Raw genomic sequence first — 20,286 nt, 5'->3', positions numbered from 1 at the left:
GTTGGTCAATGCATGGTGATGCTAAATCATCATCTCTGCCCACGTGAGCCTTTAGGCTTCTGCCTCATTCTCTCAGCTCTATCTGGGGCAGGCTGTTGGCAAGTCTGCTCTTCTCAGGTTGCTCTAGCTTCTGAAGGATTTCTGTGGATGTTAGCTTTCTGGTTCCTTGTTGCCTGCTCAGCCCCTGCACATGAAGCAGACCCCAGGGACTCAGTGGTCTGCTAACTCCATATTCTTATTACCTTCACCCCCACACACCCCAGGACAACATGAAGCACTGCAGTCATGGTGAACTAACTATTGTCCAGTAGGTGTTTCATTTCAGAGAGAAGGAAGAATTAAATTTCCAGAGGCCGAACGCGAGCTTCCCTCCAAGCTAGGAGCAGATTTCTGGGACACATCATCTCAGCATTTCATGTCTCACACTTTGCTCTTCTTTAGCATGAGGTCCGAAGCCGATTAAGACACTCGAGTGTGACTCTTTATGCTAAAAGAACTAAAAAGTGTGGAGCGTTCAGACTTGTAGTTTCTATTGTTTGGGGCCAGGCAGCACTGAAAGGTTGCTCTCACTGGGAAGTCTACAATCTGAAAAAGAACAATTGAAAATATAAACAGCAGTAATTTAAAGTATTTCATCAACTAGGCAATATAGATCAGAATATATTAATGCCATATCTCAGGAATGAGTTATGGCAGGCAAGAGAGCCAGTGTTCATAGCACACACACACACACACACACACACACACACAGAGAGAGAGAGAGAGAGAGAGAGCCTAGAAAGAGATTGATTTTGTATATTGGAGTCTGTAGAAACAACTATTCAGTTAGTTCCCCACAATGCCAGAAAGCTAAGACTGCTCACTGAGACCTTTACCAAGTACAGCTGCTGATATGGCTGGTTATGTACTCCAAGACTCCACAGCCTGGAAAGGCTAACACATATGCCCCTCACAACGCTAGAAGAAATGCTAGTGAACACGTGTTGTCTCTTCTCTCATGGCTGCCCATGCTGCACAGTCATTTTTTGGTTAAGTGGCTTGGAGAACTAAATTATTAAAAGCTCAACAAAGCAAGAACACAGGGAACAAGAGTCAGCAAAAGAAACTGCAGAAACACGAATGGACGGGAAACATTTTTCAGAAAGGAAAATAAACGTCACCTCGAACTTTGTAAGCCAGAGCTGCTACATGTAGCCCTTTTAAATAAAGTCTCCCCAAGGTTTGTTTATTTCATTGTATGGGTGTGAGAGTTTTGCATGCAGGTATACATGCGTACATCATGTATGCCTGGTAGGTCCAGAAGAGGGCGCTGGATCTCCTGGGATTGGAGTTACAGAAGGTTTGTGAGCTGCATGTGGGAGCTGAGACCTGAACCTGGGTCTTTTGCATGAGCATCCAGTTCTCTTAACAGCTCTCTGGTCCCAACCACTCCTGCTTTTAAGAATTACATTCCTATTTCATATCCGAGGGCATGTCTTGTTTGTTTTTGAACCCAATGAATGAGACTGGAGTTGTGATTTAGCTTTTCCTTGCATGCTTAATATTCCTTCACATTCATTTTCAATTACTATTCAGTAGTTTTCCAGTGATGGTCTTCTTTTTCTCTTTTGAAACATGGTTTTGTTATGTAGTCCTTGCAGACCAGGAGCTTTCTATGAAGATCAGGATGGGACATAACTCATAGAGATCCACCTGTTCCTGCCTTTCTAGGGTTGGCATTAAAGGTGTACATACGAGCCGGGCGTGGTGGCGCACGCCTTTAATCCCAGCACTCAGGAGGCAGAGGCAGGCGGATTTCTGAGTTCGAGGCCAGCCTGGTCTACAAAGTGAGTGCCAGGACAGCCAGGGCTACACAGAGAAACCCTGTCTCGAAAAACCAAAAAAAAAAAAAAAAAAAAAAAGTGTACATACTGTCATGCCTGACTCAGAGATGGTTTTAATATATGCTAGGTACACTGTGTCTTTAAGGAAAGTCTGTCTTCAGGTTGCTTATCATGTCTATTACATATGGTACTATAATATTACGATGCCCATCTTACTCACCGCCTTAATTATCTCCATTTGGAAAGCATCTAAACAGTGGAATAGTCTATTCTAAGTGGTTTGATACGTGACGCCAAATTATCCATTAAACACAATTCCAACAGTCCACTAGCTAGCTAGATTGTTAAAATGCTGATTTGGTTATCCATAAGCTCTCAATACATGAACATACTGCTCAGTACTTTAAAATATAATTGATTGCTCCTTTAAAATATAATTGAATAGCTCATCCGGCTGGATCAGCGCCGGGGTAGCGGGAGCGCAGGGTTGCCTGACACCCGCCAGCTACCCACGACCCCCGCCGCAGGATTTTGGGACTGCTGGTGAGTGGAACACAGCTTCTGCTCCAATCCAATTGCGCGGGACCTGAGACTGCATTAGTTAGGGAAGCAGAAACCGGCCTGAGTAGGGCCACAGGCCTCACCCGGCCGGATCAGCGCCAGGGTAGCGGGAGCGCAGGGTTGCCTGACACCCGCCAGCTACCCACGACCCCCGCCGCAGGATTTTGGGACTGCTGGTGAGTGGAACACAGCTTCTGCTCCAATCCAATTGCGCGGGACCTGAGACTGCATTAGTTAGGGAAGCAGAAACCGGCCTGAGTAGGACCACAGGCCTCATCCGGCTGGATCAGCGCCGGGGTAGCGGGAGCGCAGGGTTGCCTGACACCCGCCAGCTACCCACGACCCCCGCCGCAGGATTTTGGGACTGCTGGTGAGTGGAACACAGCTTCTGCTCCAATCCAATTGCACGGGACCTGAGACTGCTCTGGTTGGGGAGAGAGAAATCCGGCCTACATAGGGCCACAACCCTCTTCCGGTCAGAAAAGCACCTGGGCAGCCTGGGCGCAGGGTCAGCTGACACTCACCAGCTACCCACAACACCCACCACAGGATCTTAAGACTTCTGGAGAGTGGAACACAGCTTCTGCTCTAATCCAATTGCACACGGGACCAGAGACTGCATTAGTTAGGGAAGCAGAAAAACGGCCTGAGTAGGACCACAGGCCTCTTCCGGCTGGACCAGCACCGGGGTACCGTCAGCTACCCACGATCCCCGCCGCAGGATTTAGAGTCTGCTGGTGAGTGGAACACAGCTTCTGCTCCAATCTTTAAATAGTGACAACGATAACAACTAACCCCAGAGATTACCAGATGGCGAAAGGTAAACGTAATAATCTTACTAACAGGAACCAAGACCACTCACCATCATCAGAACCCAGTACCCCCACTTCGCCCAGTCCAGGGCACCCCAACACACCGGAAAAGCTAGACACGGATTTAAAAGCATATCTCCTGATGATGATAGAGGACTTCAAGAAGGACTTTAATAACACACTTAAAGAAATGCAGGAGAACACTGATAAAAAGGCAGAAGACAATAAAGAGGAAGCACAAAAATCCCTTAAAGAATTGCAGGAGAACACTGCTAAAGAGTTACAAATCCTTAAAGAAAAACATGATAACATAATCAAACAGGTAGAAGTCCTTACAGAAAAACAGGAAAACACATCCAAACAGATGATGGAAATGAACAAAACCATACTAGACCTAAAAAGGGAAGTAGACACAATAAAGAAAACCCAAAATGAGGCAACACTGGAGATAGAAACCCTAGGAAAGAAATCTGGAACCATAGATACGAGCATCAGCAACAGAATACAAGAGATGGAAGAGAGAATCTCAGGTGCAGAAGATTCCATAGAGAACATCGGCACAACAATCAAGGAAAATGTAAAATGCAAAAAGATCCTAACTCAAAACATCCAAGAAATACAGGACATAATGAGAAGACCAAACCTACGGATAATAGGAGTGGATGAGAATGAAGATTTTCAACTCAAAGGACCAGCAAACATCTTCAACAAAATTATAGAAGAAAACTTCCCAAATCTAAAGAAAGAGATGCCCATGAACATACAAGAAGCCTACAGAACTCCAAATAGACTGGACCAGAAAAGAAATACCTCCCGACACATAATAATCAGAGCAACAAATGCTCTAAATAAAGATAGAATACTAAAAGCAGTAAGAGAAAAAGGCCAAGTAACATATAAAGGCAAGCCTATCAGAATTACACCAGACTTTTCACCAGAGACTATGAAAGCCAGAAGATCCTGGACGGATGTTATACAGACACTAAAAGAACACAAATTCCAGCCCAGGCTACTATATCCAGCCAAACTCTCAATTAACATAGATGGAGAAACCAAAGTATTCCACGTCAAAACCAAATTCACACATTATCTCTCCACGAATCCAGCCCTTCAAAGGATAATAACAGAAAAAAACCAATACAAGGACAGGAACCACGCCCTAGAAACAACAAGAAGGTAATCCCTCAACAAACCTAAAAGAAGACAGCCACAAGAACAAAATGCCAACTTTAACATCAAAAATAACAGGAAACAACAATTACTTTTCCTTAATATCTCTTAATATCAATGGACTCAACTCCCCGATAAAAAGACATAGACTAACAAACTGGCTACACAAACAAGACCCAACATTTTGCTGCTTACAGGAAACTCATCTCAGAGAAAAGGATAGACACTACCTCAGAATGAAAGGCTGGAAAACAATTTTCCAAGCAAATGGCATGAAGAAACAAGCTGGAGTAGCCATTCTAATATCTGATAAGATTGACTTCCAACCCAAAGTCATTAAAAAAGACAGGGAGGGACACTTCATACTCATCAAAGGTAAAATCCTCCAAGAGGAACTATCAACCCTGAATATCTATGCTCCAAATACAAAGGCAGCCACATTCATTAAAGAAACTTTAGTAAAGCTCAAAGCACACATTGCACCTCATACAATAATAGTGGGAGACTTCAACACACCACTTTCACCAATGGACAGATCATGGAAACAGAAACTAAACAGGGACACAGTGAAACTAACAGAAATTATGAATCAAATGGATCTGGCAGATATCTACAGAACATTCTATCCTAAAACAAAAGGATATACCTTCTTCTCAGCACCTCATGGTACCTTCTCCAAAATTGACCACATAATTGGTCACAAAACAGGCCTCAACAGATATAAAAATATTGAAATTGTCCCATGCATCCTATCAGATCACCATGGACTAAGGCTGATCTTCAATAACAAAATAAATAATAGAAAGCCAACCTTCACGTGGAAACTGAACAACACTCTTCTCAATGATACCTTGGTCAAGGAAGGAATAAAGAAAGAAATTAAGGACTTTTTAGAGTTCAATGAAAATGAAGCCACAACGTACCCAAACTTATGGGACGCAATGAAAGCATTTTTAAGAGGAAAACTCATAGCTCTGAGTGCCTCCAAAAGGAAACTAGAGAGAGCACACATTAGCAGCTTGACAACACACCTAAAAGCACTAGAACAAAAGGAAGCAAATTCACCCAAGAGGAGTAGACGGCAGGAAATAATCAAACTCAGGGGTGAAATCAACCAAGTGGAAACAAGAAAAACTATTCAAAGAATCAACCAATCAAGGAGCTGGTTCTTTGAGAAAATCAACAAGATAGATAAACCCTTAGCCAGACTCACTAGAGGGCACAGGGAAAGCATCCTAATTAACAAAATCAGAAATGAAAAAGGAGACATAACAACAGATCCTGAAGACATCCAAAACACCATCAGATCCTTCTACCAAAGGCTATACTCAACAAAACTGGAGAACCTGGATGAAATGGAGAAGTTCCTAGACAGATACCAGGTACCAAAGCTGAATCAAGATCAGGTTAATGATCTAAACAGCCCTATATCCCCCAAAGAAATAGAAGCAGTCATTAATAGTCTCCCAACCAAAAAAAGCCCAGGACCAGATGGGTTTAGTGCAGAGTTCTATCAGACCTTCAAAGAAGATCTAATCCCAGTTCTTCACAAACTATTCCACAAAATAGAAACAGAAGGTACTCTACCCAACTCATTCTATGAAGCCACAATTACTGTGATACCTAAACCACAAAAAGACCCAACAAAGATAGAAAACTTCAGACCAATATCCCTTATGAATATTGATGCAAAAATCCTCAATAAAGTTCTTGCTAACCGAATCCAAGAACACATCAAAACAATCATCCATCCTGACCAAGTAGGTTTCATCCCAGGGATGCAGGGATGGTTCAATATACGGAAATCCATCAACGTAATCCAGTATATAAACAAACTCAAAGACAAAAACCACATGGTCATCTCGTTAGATGAGGAAAAAGCATTTGACAAGATCCAACACCCATTCATGATAAAAGTCTTGGAAAGATCAGGAATTCAAGGCCCATACCTAAACATGATAAAAGCAATCTACAGCAAACCAGTAGCCAACATCAAAGTAAATGGTGAGAAGCTTGAAGCAATCCCTCTAAAATCAGGGACTAGACAAGGCTGTCCACTTTCTCCATACCTATTCAACATTGTACTTGAAGTCCTAGCCAGAGCAATTCGACAACAAAAGGAGATCAAAGGGATACAAATTGGAAAAGATGAAGTCAAAATATCACTTTTTGCAGATGATATGATAGTATATATAAGTGACCCTAACAATTCCACCAGAGAACTCCTAAGCCTGATAAACAGCTTCGGTGAAGTAGCTGGATATAAAATTAACTCAAACAAATCAATGGCCTTTCTCTACACAAAGAATAAACAGGCTGAGAAAGAAATTAGGGAAACAACACCCTTCTCAATAGTCACAAATATAAAATATAATATAAAATATAATAATATAAAATATCTTGGCGTGACTCTAACTAAGGAAGTGAAAGATCTGTATAATAAAAACTTCAAGTCTCTGAAGAAAGAAATTATAGAAGATCTCAGAAGATGGAAAGATCTCCCATGCTCATGGATTGGCAGGATCAACATTGTAAAAATGGCTATCTTGCCAAAAGCAATCTACAGATTCAATGCAATCCCCATCAAAATTCCAAATCAATTCTTCAACGAATTAGAAAGTGCAATCTGCAAATTCATCTGGAATAACAAAAAACCTAGGATAGCAAAAACTCTCCTCAAGGATAAAAGAACCTCTGGTGGAATCACCATGCCGGACCTAAAGCTCTACTACAGAGCAATTGTGATAAAAACTGCATGGTACTGGTATAGTGACAGACAAATAGACCAATGGAATAGAATTGAAGACCCAGAAATGAATCCACACACCTATGGTCACTTGATCTTCGACAAGGGAGCTAAAAACATCCAGTGGAAGAAAGACAGCATTTTCAACAAATGGTGCTGGCACAACTGGTTGTTAACATGTAGAAGAATGCGAATCGATCCATTCCTATCTCCTTGTACTAAGGTCAAGTCTAAGTGGATCAAGGAACTTCACATAAAACCAGAGACACTGAAACTTATAGAGGAGAAAGTGGGGAAAAGCCTTGAAGATATGGGCACAGGGGAAAAATTCCTGAATCGAACAGTAATGGCTTGTGCTGTAAGATCGAGAATTGACAAGTGGGACCTCATGAAACTACAAAGCTTCTGCAAGGCTAAAGACACCATCAATAAGACAAAAAAACCACCAACAGATTGGGAAAGGATCTTCACCTATCCTAAATCAGATAAGGGACTAATATCCAATATATATAAAGAACTCAAGAAGGTGGACTCCAGAAAGTCAAATAACCCCATTAAAAAATGGGGCTCAGAACTGAACAAAGAATTCTCACCTGAGGAATACCGAATGGCAGAGAAGCACCTGAAAAAATGTTCAACATCCTTAATCATCAGGGAAATGCAAATCAAAACAACCCTGAGATTCCACCTCACACCAGTCAGAATGGCTAAGATCAAAAATTCAGGTGACAGCAGATGCTGGCGAGGATGTGGAGAAAGTGGAACACTCCTCCATTGTTGGTGGGATTGCAAGCTTGTACAACCACTCTGGAAATCAGTCTGGCGGTTCCTCAGAAAATTGGACATAGTACTACCGGAGGATCCAGCAATACCTCTCCTGGGCATATATCCAGAAGATGTCCCAACCGGTAAAAAGGACACATGCTCCACTATGTTCATAGCAGCCCTATTTATAATAGCCAGAAGCTGGAAAGAACCCAGATGTCCCTCAACAGAGGAATGGATACAGAAAGTATGGTACATTTACACAATGGAGTACTACTCAGCTATTAAAAAGAATGAATTTATGAAATTCCTAGCCAAATGGATGGACCTGGAGGGCATCATCTTGAGTGAAGTAACACAATCACAAAAGATCTCACACAATATGTATTCATTGATAAGTGGATATTAGCCCAAAACTTAGGATACCCAAGATATAAGATACAATTTGATAAACGCATGAAACTCAAGAAGAATGAAGACCAAAGTGTGTACATTGTGCACCTTCTTAGAATTGGGAACAAAACACCCAGGGAAGGAGTTACAGAGACAAAGTTCGTAGCTGTGATGAAAGGATGGACCATTTAGAGACTGCTGTATCCAGGGATCCGTCCCATAATCAGCTTCTAAACGCTGACACCATTGCATACACTAGCAAGATCTTGCTGAAAGGACCCAAATATAGCTGTCTCTTGTGAGACGATGCCGGGGCCTAGCAAACACAGGAGTGGATGTTCACAGTCAGCTATTGGATGTATCACAGGGCTCCCAATGGAGAAGCTAGAGAAAGTACCCAAGGAGCTAAAGGGATCTGCAACCCTATTGTTGGAACAACATGATGTACTAACCAGAACCCTGGAGCTCTTGTCTCTAGCTGCATATGTATCGAAAGATGGCCTAGTCGGCCATCAATGGAAAGAGAGGCCCATTGGACTTGCAAACTTTATATGCCCCAATATAGGGGAATGCCAGGGCCAAAAGAATGGGAATGGGTGGGTAGGGAAGTGGGGGGCGCTATGGGGGACTTTTGGGATAGTATTGGAAATGTAATTGAGGAAAATATGTAATAAAAATATTAAAAAAAATATAATTGAATACTATGTAAAGACCCCTTCAAATGTCTGTCACAATCCCCAACACATTGAAATATTGTCTTACTTGGAAAAGAGGATTTTCAGGTATAATTTTGATGGACTTAGAGGTGAAGAGGCTGTCAATTGCAGGTGCCCCCCGAGAGAGAGAGAGAGAGAGAGAGAGAGAGAGAGAGAGAGAGAGAGAGAGAGAGAGAGCACAAGTGCAAAGTAGGGCACAAGGAAGAGGAGCTGACGTCCCTCCCACAGAGGCAGAGAGATGGAGGTGATGTGACCAGTGACCGAGAGGGCAGAAATCACCACATTCCAGATGAGGCAGACGAGCCTCCGAAACCTCCAGTGGAGAATGGTCCCTGCCTCCACCTTGACGCTGGCCCAGTAAAACTGATTCTGAACCTGGACTCCAAAGCTGTGAGAGAAGACACATCTGTTGTTTGAAGCAGCCAAGACAGTGAGCGATGGTTACAGCACTGAGACTGTGCGCACACACATTTATGGATAACGGCATCTCTGCGTTGGAAATGCTTGTTACTTATGTTTGTTGCTTATTTTTTCCCCTATTATGAGGTATTTTTCTTCTGGATTGTTCAAGTACATTTATAGTCTTGTATGTATATATTTGTGTTTGTACAGTTGCAGCTTTGTCTCCATTTTTAGATTTCCTTGGTAGTTTTTGAGTAAACACAGATTTGAAGTATTTTATGTTTCACAATTTCCAGTACAGACCTCTACACTCTTATGCTTTTCTTTATGTGAGGTTACATACCTGACCCCATTTCTTTCTGAGTCACTGTTGTTTTATTCTAATATATTTTATTCAGTTATCGTTCTGCTGGGCCGGAGATGGAATCAGGTCCTTGTGTGCTGGAGGCAAGAGTCCTCTGCCTGAGCTGTTTTTTTTTTTTTTCCTAGAGGTTATATGCTTGTGTTTAAGTTCCCATCTTGCTTGAAAGTTGAACACTGTACTTTAGAAACTATAAAACACGGCATAACCCATTTCTGTCAATGACGAGACTTCCCGCCGTCATCTGGGTTTTAAATTGCCGTTCCTTGGATTCCTTCCCCATTGCAAAGAGGTTTCAGGACGTTGCTTGCATATCGGGCTATTCTGCCTCTGCAGTTGCTAACACAGACTCTACTGTTCTCTGTAGTGAAACCTCATGTTCTAATGTATTCCCAGTCCTGCTACCCACCCCAGTCTGCCCTAGATGTTCCTAAACGTCTCAAAGCCACAAGCGGCTCCCATTTTGAGCTGGACACAATTCCCATGCTTTTAGGTCTCTCACTATCCAGTTCCTTCATAGGAAAAGATTCTCTTCAAGCCATTCTGCCCTGCCTGCACTGCCCCTGGGAGAGGCAATGTTTGATTTCAGCTCCAAGCTACCTCCAGGCTTCGCAGCCTGCATTGATGCCTTCCTCGTCCCCGTGTTAGAAAGCAAGCACCAGGATAAATATGGTCACGACATATTTATCTAAGACCTACCATACCCAGGTCATAGCGTTAAACAAGCACTTATTGCCATTCTAATTTCTGTCTTTTCTATCTTCTCTGGTGTACAATAGCATGAGCTTGTGACATCTATTACAAATACTCAAGGCTTATCCATTAATCCAGCTTCATGTTTTTAAAAAATTATTTTTAAATTTATCTTTGGGACATCATGCAGATCAATATTTCATAAATGTTTTATCGATGCTGAAAATAAAGAATATTCTCTCTAGAATAAAAGGATCAATATCTACACATCTACACATAGAGCTTTATTAATTATATTATTCGGGACTTTCATAATTGGTTTATTTTTCTATTTACTCTATAACAGATGTAGAAGTGTGTGTGGAGGCTTCTGCCACCCTTCCATCTCTGTTCATTCCATTTCTTCTCATTTCATTCCCATTTTTCTAAGCCCCCTTGTGCCGACCAGATTCAATCAGATAGAATAAGGGTGAGTTCTGACAATGGCTTTATCGCAAACATCAGACATTCCTCCAATGAGGGGGAGCTGGGGGACTGTGGCCCTGAAAGACTTAGGATGTCACTCTGTGAGGTCACAAGGAGAACACATGAAAGATGTCCGTACTTGTAGCCACGAGCCTCGCTGCAGAGTTGGACGGAGGCAGGAAGTGAATAGGAGGGGCTAAATGTGAAGTGGGAGGAGTCAAAAGCCATCCGGAAATCTCTGGTCTTCCGAATTTCCTGTAAGAAGACCGCTTTTCAATGACTAACTCTGATGGGGGAAGGAGGCCGAAACTCTTAAGGAAAATGATGAGAAAGGCAGGGCAGCATCACCCCTTGTCAGTATGACATTATCCTTACAGACTTGTCTTCCAACTCCAATTAAACACGGAACTGTATTTTAATGGGGACGAGGTAAATATTATAACTCAGTCAGCCCGGTGCAAACAGTTCTTATCAAACCCTTTCATCGGCAGTGAGGTACAGAGGCACTTAACTCTTCTCAGACGAGTCTCAGAGGCGAGAACACACAAATCCTCTCAGTGACCATACGGGACAGGGGCGCATAGCTCAGGTCTTCTGTATCGTGTGTCTTTCCCCTACACACTCTTACTGATATGACTGGGAAAGAAAAAATATATATCACCCAACCATCCACAGTAGCTTTTTACTTCTTTCTTTGTTCGAATGATATCGCTGCTTTGCTCATGTACCCAATATGTTCCCAAATGCCTTAGAGGCAGAATCCTGTCTCATTCATCTGTCACCGGGGCTTAAGACAGACACCAGCATATTAGTTTAATTAGCAAATAGAACATCTTCCTAGTTCCTTATTTGTCTTTCACATTTTATTACATATCTTTCCCCCCCCAATTAGTCCAAAGTTCCTGATAGGTATCAGTTGGGGTGACAGCAAACTTCTGCAGAGGCACAAGGATCTCTTGAAAAAGAGCCCTGCTATTTTTTTCCAAAACAGGAGGACCCACTTCCGTCTCCTTTCATTTTGACAAGAAGTTTATTTTATGACACTGCATCTCAGCCATCTTTTGGATGAAATTTGGAGAAGTCAGACAACCTTTGGAGGTCCCACGGACTTTCAATCAAAGAGATAAGCCTAGATTTTAAGGATTTTAATTGCCAGCCTGATCCTCAGACATTTCCACCCTGCCTTTCTGACGGCTCACGTTTTTATCATGGCTGATGATGAGAGAGGCAAGGGCTGGATGGCTAACTATAGAAAGCAGACCACACACTCCCCTTTCATCTTCTCTTCTAGCGTAGGCTTCTCCTCACACCCCGCCAGCTTCCTCCAATGATTGAAATTTGAAAGCATGTAACTGTTAATCTCGGCGTGATTAAAGAGTTTCATTTCTCGGAAGACTCAGTACTCATCATCAGCTGTGATGAATGGGCCTCTAACATCCCCTCAGCCCATTATATTGTGATTAATTGTGCCAGTTTAAGTCAATAATTCATTTGTTAAAAATAGGCCTGCGAAGTCTCATTTGTCTCATGGGTGATATCAGAATAAAAAAATTCATTTGATAGTTCTCATTAAATTAGTGGTGGAAGTTATATTGGAGAACACTGTTCATCAAATTCTTATTGCCAGCTTATTTGATAAGAAGCTGTACTTGCCTAAAATTATGTCTGCTAAATGTCATAATGGGCTTCATGTTCCCTATGTTAATAAAGGAATAAAAAGTCTAAATATGTGCATGACTGGAGAAAAGGGTGGGGCTTGAAACTGGAAGTGGGCTGACTCCCGTTCTCTTGAGGAAATAGGTGTAAGTGATGTTCTGGTTTTCATTGAACACATTAAAAAAAAAAAAAGAAAGAAAGAAAACAAGAGAAAAAGCAAACAGGTTATCTTCCCTCTGAGCTCAGGGAACAACGGGGAAGTGTCAAGATGGTTTCCAGAGAGATGTATCTTCCTTCTTGCCACTTATCTAGAAATTGTTGCCAACATTGCTTTTGGCCTTGCTGGAGCATAGATGCACTTTGAGCTGCAGGATCATAGAACAAAGAGCAGCTCCATAGCAGATGATAACTGCCAGCCTCCCGTGAGACACAGGATTAATATCCCAGTATTTCCAGAGCTCCGTCTACACAGAAAGACTCCCTGAACGATCCCGAGACCCTTAGCTATGGTGGTGGTGGGGAGGATGATTGACGGACACTCTCATGCCTTTGAAGATCACTTGTTTATTTACCACTCAGAGTGTCTGGGTCTGGTCTGGGCAGATTTTGGGGTGATATCAGCACAGTGCATTGGGCAGATGAAGGCAGGAAGTGAATGAAATACCAGGTACAAATAGGAAATGTAACAAGAATAGAGGACAAGCGTAAGAGAGTACAGCAGGCAGGCAGGAGGGAGAGGTAAGAAGACGAGAGAGCAGAGGAAATTGCCCTGGTCTCAGCAACAGAGCATCCTTCTATAACAGCTTCCAAGGTCTCTCCTGAGAACAACTTCCTGAGCACAGCATCAGCAGGTTTTAAGTCGCAGAACCCCAGGCTCAGCATCAGCCTTCCCTCACCTGGTTCTTCTTACCACAAGAGGAGTCATGTTTCTAATGGGCCTCCGGTGACCCTGGAGACAGAGGGCAACGTTAAGATGCCTAAAGAATCCTCAGACCTGCCTGGGTAGGAAGTCTTTGGGCTGGCTGGTTCTGCCTTCCTACCCAAGTCACTGAATGCAATCACTGTGATGATGGCAAAGTGTCACACAAATATATAGGGACAGGAGAGAGGAGAGGGCAACCCGATTACAAGACAGGAGAGTCCCTTGTGGTCCTAGAGCTCAGGGGAGGCTCCCTTATAAAAGTAGGACCAGTCAGTTTATTAAAACCAGTTGAAACCAGAACGTGGTTATTATCTTTATGGTTCAGAAGGGAGCACAGATCCTGAAATAAGGAACAAAAGAGCAAGCTAAAGAAAGTTTCAGAACCAAAGGAAAATGTCCCCAACTACTTGCAACGGTAGGTGGCCAGAGACCAATAGGCATCTGGATATTCTCCTGTGGCCAAAAGTTTAAAGACAGAGCCTCAGTCACATACTGGCACGTGTTGTACTGTGCTGTGCCCCTCACACTGAACGTAGCTGTTACTGTTTCTGTGGTGCAGAGAACAGTGAGCTGACGGTACTCAACTCTGAACAAGGAAGAAATATCCACACATGAGGAAATACCCACACATGAGGAAATACCCACACATGAGGAAATACCCACAGGAGGAAATACCCACATGAGGAAAGCCACATCAGGCTAAGTGCCAAAGGAATGCTTGAGACCAGATGAAGTTCAAACTTTGAATTAAAAAAATGCATGAATTTGTAAAAAGAATACACACATATATATATATGTATTATATGTATATATGTATCTATGTACATACACACACACACACACACACACACACACACACACACTTTGATAATGTTAATGCCTCCCATTATCCTGTCTTATCTAGCCTCCCTGAAACACTTTTTCTTTTCAACAAATCTTCCCATGTTCGTGCCTTTCTTCAGTGCCCATTGTGTTAATGGTTGCTTGCAGGAGAAGGTTGAGGGCAGTAGTCACTTGAACAATGGCAACTTACCATTGTCTACAACACTGAATAATATGAAATCCCCTCCCCCAGCAATAATTAACTTCAGAAGCTTCCCAGGTAGGGGTGGAGTGCCATGAGTCCCTCCCCCAGCTATGCTACAATGTCGATTCGCCTATCTTGGACACGTTACCACTTCTGCTGTGAGTTCCTAGATGCAGTGGCCACATTGTGCTTAGAGACAACTTTTCTCAGAACTCCTCCCCATCCTCTGGCTCCCCAATTCTTGCTGCACCCCCTTCTGCAACACTCCATGAGCCTTAGATGGGGTGATATAGACGTCCCACTCACTACAACCCTCTATTTGTGGTGTCATGTTAGTTCTCAATAAGTTGCATATTTTGGTGCTAGGCAAGTCCACTGCTGGGACAAAATGTCTGAGATAATCAAAAAGAAGAAAGACTTTCTTTTGGGCTCACGGGTTTAAAGATTCCAGTCCATGGCTGCTTGACCCTGACAGTTTGGGTCTGTAGTGTCATGGTTTATGGTGGCAGAAGAGAATGGCAGAGGAAGTACTTTAATGGGAAGTAAAGAAAGAGTAAGGGTCCCAATATCTTCTTCAAGGCCATATCTCTAGTTACCTAACTTCCTTCTAGTAGGCCTCACTCCTGAAAGGTCCCGTCCCTTTCCAATAGCCCCGTGTACAGGAGACTCAGGCATCAGCACATGGGACATTGGGAGACACTCCAGACTCAGACTCTAGCATGGCACTTCAGAGTTCAGACTTTCTGATTGTGGATGCTCAGATTGCAAGGCAAGAGAGAACAGACACAAACAGTCAAAGAAAGTAGAAACAGGATGGTGACAGGTCGCAAAGGAGAGACAGGTTGCAGAGGCCATGGGACATTCTGAGCCCCATTTCCCTTGCTAACCTAAAAAAGTGCTGGAGACTTTAAAAGTATTTGAGATGTTGTAAGTCTCTTAAGCAACCCTCAGGTAGTCGTGCTAGATAGTTTTGTGTCATCTTGACACAGCTGAAGTCATTTAAGAGGAGGGGGATTCAGCTGAGAAAGTGTCTCCATAGAATGGAACTAGAGGCAAGCCTATAAAGCATTTTCTTAAATAGAGATTGAGAGGGACAGCCCAGCCCATTGTGGGTGGTGCCATCCCTGGGCTGGTGGTTCTGGGTTCTATAAGAAAGCAGGCTGAGCAAGCCATAGGAAAAGTCAGTAAACAGCACCCCTCCATGGTCTTGCATCATCTCCTGCCTCCAGGTTCCAGCCCTGCTTGACTTCCTGTTTTGATTTCCTTCAGCAATGAATAGTGATGTGAAAGTATAAGCTGACTAAACCTCCCCCCCCCGTCCCCCGCAAGTTGCTTTTTGGTCATGGTTTTGCATCGTAGAGATGGAAACCCCAAGACAGCAGGCTTCTGTTGCCTTCACATATGGGATTAACATTGAACAGTTTGCCTCTCTCACTTGATATTCCTTTCAGTGGGTGGAAACAGAGGGATATGAACATCACCTGAAACACCTAGAATCCACCACCTGAAGCACCGAGAACCCATCACTAGAAGCACCTAGAAACTACCACCAGAAGCACCTAGCACCACCATCAGAAGCACCTAGAACTCACCACCTGAAGCACCCAGAACCCATCACTAGAAGTGCCTAGAACACACCACCAGAAGTACCTGGAACCCACTATGGAAGCACCTAGAGCCCACCACCAGAAGCACCTAGAACCCACCACCAGAAGCACCCAGAATCCACTACCCAAGCACCTAGAACCCATCCTCCAAAGACCTAGAACCTACCTTTCCCAGACTCACAGCTTTCTTGGACATCTCAGTACACATCTCTTCTTCCCTTATAATTCTCTCAAAAATATATTCTTAATCTCAAGAAGGGGCATTAAAAGTAAATAAACAACAACATTTATTAAATAGTTGCCTTTTGAGATTACCGTCCCTACTTGAACCAGATTTTAGTCATTTTAACTGTCTGACTGAGAAGGGGTACAGTGTCAACATTTGTATTTCTGTGTTCTGTAACTTAAGACCCAGGCACGGAACTCCTTGTGTATGAATTAATAATGCTGTTTGTACCTCCCACGAGGGACAAAGATGTTGTAATTCTTTTTTTTTTAATTTTTAATATTTTTATTACATATTTTCCTCAATTACATTTCCAATGCTATCCCAAAAGTCCCCCATAGCGCCCCCCACTTCCCTACCCACCCATTCCCATTCTTTTGGCCCTGGCATTCCCCTATATTGGGGCATATAAAGTTTGCAAGTCCAATGGGCCTCTCTTTCCATTGATGGCCGACTAGGCCATCTTTCGATACATATGCAGCTAGAGACAAGAGCTCCGGGGTTCTGGTTAGTACATCATGTTGTTCCAACAATAGGGTTGCAGATCCCTTTAGCTCCTTGGGTACTTTCTCTAGCTTCTCCATTGGGAGCCCTGTGATACATCCAATAGCTGACTGTGAACATCCACTCCTGTGTTTGCTAGGCCCCGGCATCGTCTCACAAGAGACAGCTATATTTGGGTCCTTTCAGCAAAATCTTGCTAGTGTATGCAATGGTGTCAGCGTTTAGAAGCTGATTATGGGATGGATCCCTGGATACAGCAGTCTCTAAATGGTCCATCCTTTCATCACAGCTACGAACTTTGTCTCTATAACTCCTTCCCTGGGTGTTTTGTTCCCAATTCTAAGAAGGTGCACAGTGTCCACACTTTGGTCTTCATTCTTCTTGAGTTTCATGCGTTTAGCAAATTGTATCTTATATCTTGGGTATCCTAAGTTTTGGGTTAATATCCACTTATCAGTGAATACATGTTGTGTGAGTTCTTTTGTGATTGTGTTACTTCACTCAAGATGATGCCCTCCAGGTCCATCCATTTGGCTAGGAATTTCATAAATTCATTCTTTTTAATAGCTGAGTAGTACTCCATTGTGTAAATGTACCATAATTTCTGTATCCATTCCTCTGTTGAGGGACATCTGGGTTCTTTCCAGCTTCTGGCTATTATAAATAGGGCTGCTATGAACATAGTGGAGCATGTGTCCTTTTTACCGGTTGGGACATCTTCTGGATATATGCCCAGGAGAGGTATTGCTGGATCCTCCGGTAGTACTATGTCCAATTTTCTGAGGAACCGCCAGACTGATTTCCAGAGTGGTTGTACAAGCTTGCAATCCCACCAACAATGGAGGAGTGTTCCTCTTTCTCCACATCCTCGCCAGCATCTGCTGTCACCTGAATTTTTGATCTTAGCCATTCTGACTGGTGTGAGGTGGAATCTCAGGGTTGTTTTGATTTGCATTTCCCTGATGATTAAGGATGTTGAACATTTTTTCAGGTGTTTCTCTGCCATTCGGTATTCCTCAGGTGAGAATTCTTTGTTCAGTTCTGAGCCCCATTTTTTAATGGGGTTATTTGACTTTCTGGAGTCCACCTTCTTGAGTTCTTTATATATATTGGATATTAGTCCCTTATCTGATTTAGGATAGGTGAAGATCCTTTCCCAATCTGTTGGTGTTTTTTTTGTCTTATTGATGGTGTCTTTAGCCTTGCAGAAGCTTTGTAGTTTCATGAGGTCCCACTTGTCAATTCTCGATCTTACAGCACAAGCCATTACTGTTCTATTCAGGAATTTTTCCCCTGTGCCCATATCTTCAAGGCTTTTCCCCACTTTCTCCTCTATAAGTTTCAGTGTCTCTGGTTTTATGTGAAGTTCCTTGATCCACTTAGACTTGACCTTAGTACAAGGAGATAGGAATGGATCGATTCACATTCTTCTACATGTTAACAACCAGTTGTGACAGCACCATTTGTTGAAAATGCTGTCTTTCTTCCACTGGATGTTTTTAGCTCCCTTGTCGAAGATCAAGTGACCTTAGGTGTGTGGGTTCATTTCTGGGTCTTCAATTCTATTCCATTGGTCTACTTGTCTGTCACTATACCAGTACCATGCAGTTTTTATCACAATTGCTCTATAGTAGAGCTTTAGGTCCGGCATGGTGATTCCACCAGAGGTTGTTTTATCCTTGAGAAGAGTTTTTGCTTTCCTAGGTTTTTTGTTATTCCAGATGAATTTGCAGATTGCACTTTCTAATTCGTTGAAGAATTGATTTGGAATTTTGATGGGGATTGCATTGAATCTGTAGATTGCTTTTGGCAAGATAGCCATTTTTACAATGTTGATCCTGCCAATCCATGAGCATGGGAGATCTTTCCATCTTCTGAGATCTTCTATAATTTCTTTCTTCAGAGACTTGAAGTTTTTATTATACAGATCTTTCACTTCCTTAGTTAGAGTCACGCCAAGATATTTTATATTATTTGTGACTATTGAGAAGGGTGTTGTTTCCCTAATTTCTTTCTCGGCCTGTTTATTCTTTGTGTAGAAAAAGGCCATTGATTTGTTTGAGTTAATGTTATATCCAGCTACTTCACCGAAGCTGTTTATCAGGTTTAGGAGTTCTCTGGTGGAATTTTTAGGGTCACTTATATATACTATCATATCATCTGCAAAAAGTGATATTTTGACTTCATCTTTTCCAATTTGTATCCCTTTGATCTCCTTTTGTTGTCGAATTGCTCTGGCTAGGACTTCAAGTACAATGTTGAATAGGTATGGAGAAAGTGGACAGCCTTGTCTAGTCCCTGATTTTAGAGGGATTGCTTCAAGCTTCTCACCATTTACTTTGATGTTGGCTACTGGTTTGCTGTAGATTGCTTTTATCATGTTTAGGTATGGGCCTTGAATTCCTGATCTTTCCAAGACTTTTATCATGAATGGGTGTTGGATCTTGTCAAATGCTTTTTCCTCATCTAACGAGATGACCATGTGGTTTTTGTCTTTGAGTTTGTTTATATACTGGATTACGTTGATGGATTTCCGTATATTGAACCATCCCTGCATCCCTGGGATGAAACCTACTTGGTCAGGATGGATGATTGTTTTGATGTGTTCTTGGATTCGGTTAGCAAGAACTTTATTGAGGATTTTTGCATCAATATTCATAAGGGATATTGGTCTGAAGTTTTCTATCTTTGTTGGGTCTTTTTGTGGTTTAGGTATCAGAGTAATTGTGGCTTCATAGAATGAGTTGGGTAGAGTACCTTCTGTTTCTATTTTGTGGAATAGTTTGTGAAGAACTGGGATTAGTTCTTCTTTGAAGGTTTGATAGAACTCTGCACTAAACCCATCTGGTCCTGGGCTTTTCTTGGTTGGGAGACTATTAATGACTGCTTTTATTTCTTTGGGGGATATAGGGCTGTTTAGATCATTAACCTGATCTTGATTCAACTTTGGTACCTGGTATCTGTCTAGGAACTTCTCCATTTCATCCAGGTTCTCCAGTTCTCCAACCCATCCTCCAAAGACCTAGAACCTACCTTTCCCAGACTCACAGCTTTCTTGGACATCTCAGTACACATCTCTTCTTCCCTTATAATTCTCTCAAAAATATATTCTTAATCTCAAGAAGGGGCATTAAAAGTAAATAAACAACAACATTTATTAAATAGTTGCCTTTTGAGATTACCGTTCCTACTTGAACCAGATTTTAGTCATTTTAACTGTCTGACTGAGAAGGGGTACAGTGTCAACATTTGTATTTCTGTGTTCTGTAACTTAAGACCCAGGCACGGAACTCCTTGTGTATGAATTAATAATGCTGTTTGTACCTCCCACCAGGGACAAAGATGTTGTAATTCTTAATGAGCCTTAGACATGCCATTAATCCACCAAATTCTCAATGTTTCTTGGGCCTGATCGGTAACGTCAGTTTTATTGTTTT

The sequence above is a fragment of the Mus caroli genome, unplaced genomic scaffold (genome assembly GCF_978045245.1).
Source record: "Mus caroli unplaced genomic scaffold, Mus_caroli_1 scaffold_10, whole genome shotgun sequence".
In the NCBI taxonomy this organism is placed as follows: Eukaryota; Metazoa; Chordata; class Mammalia; order Rodentia; family Muridae; genus Mus; species Mus caroli.
Note: the sequence above shows the minus strand (reverse complement) of the source record.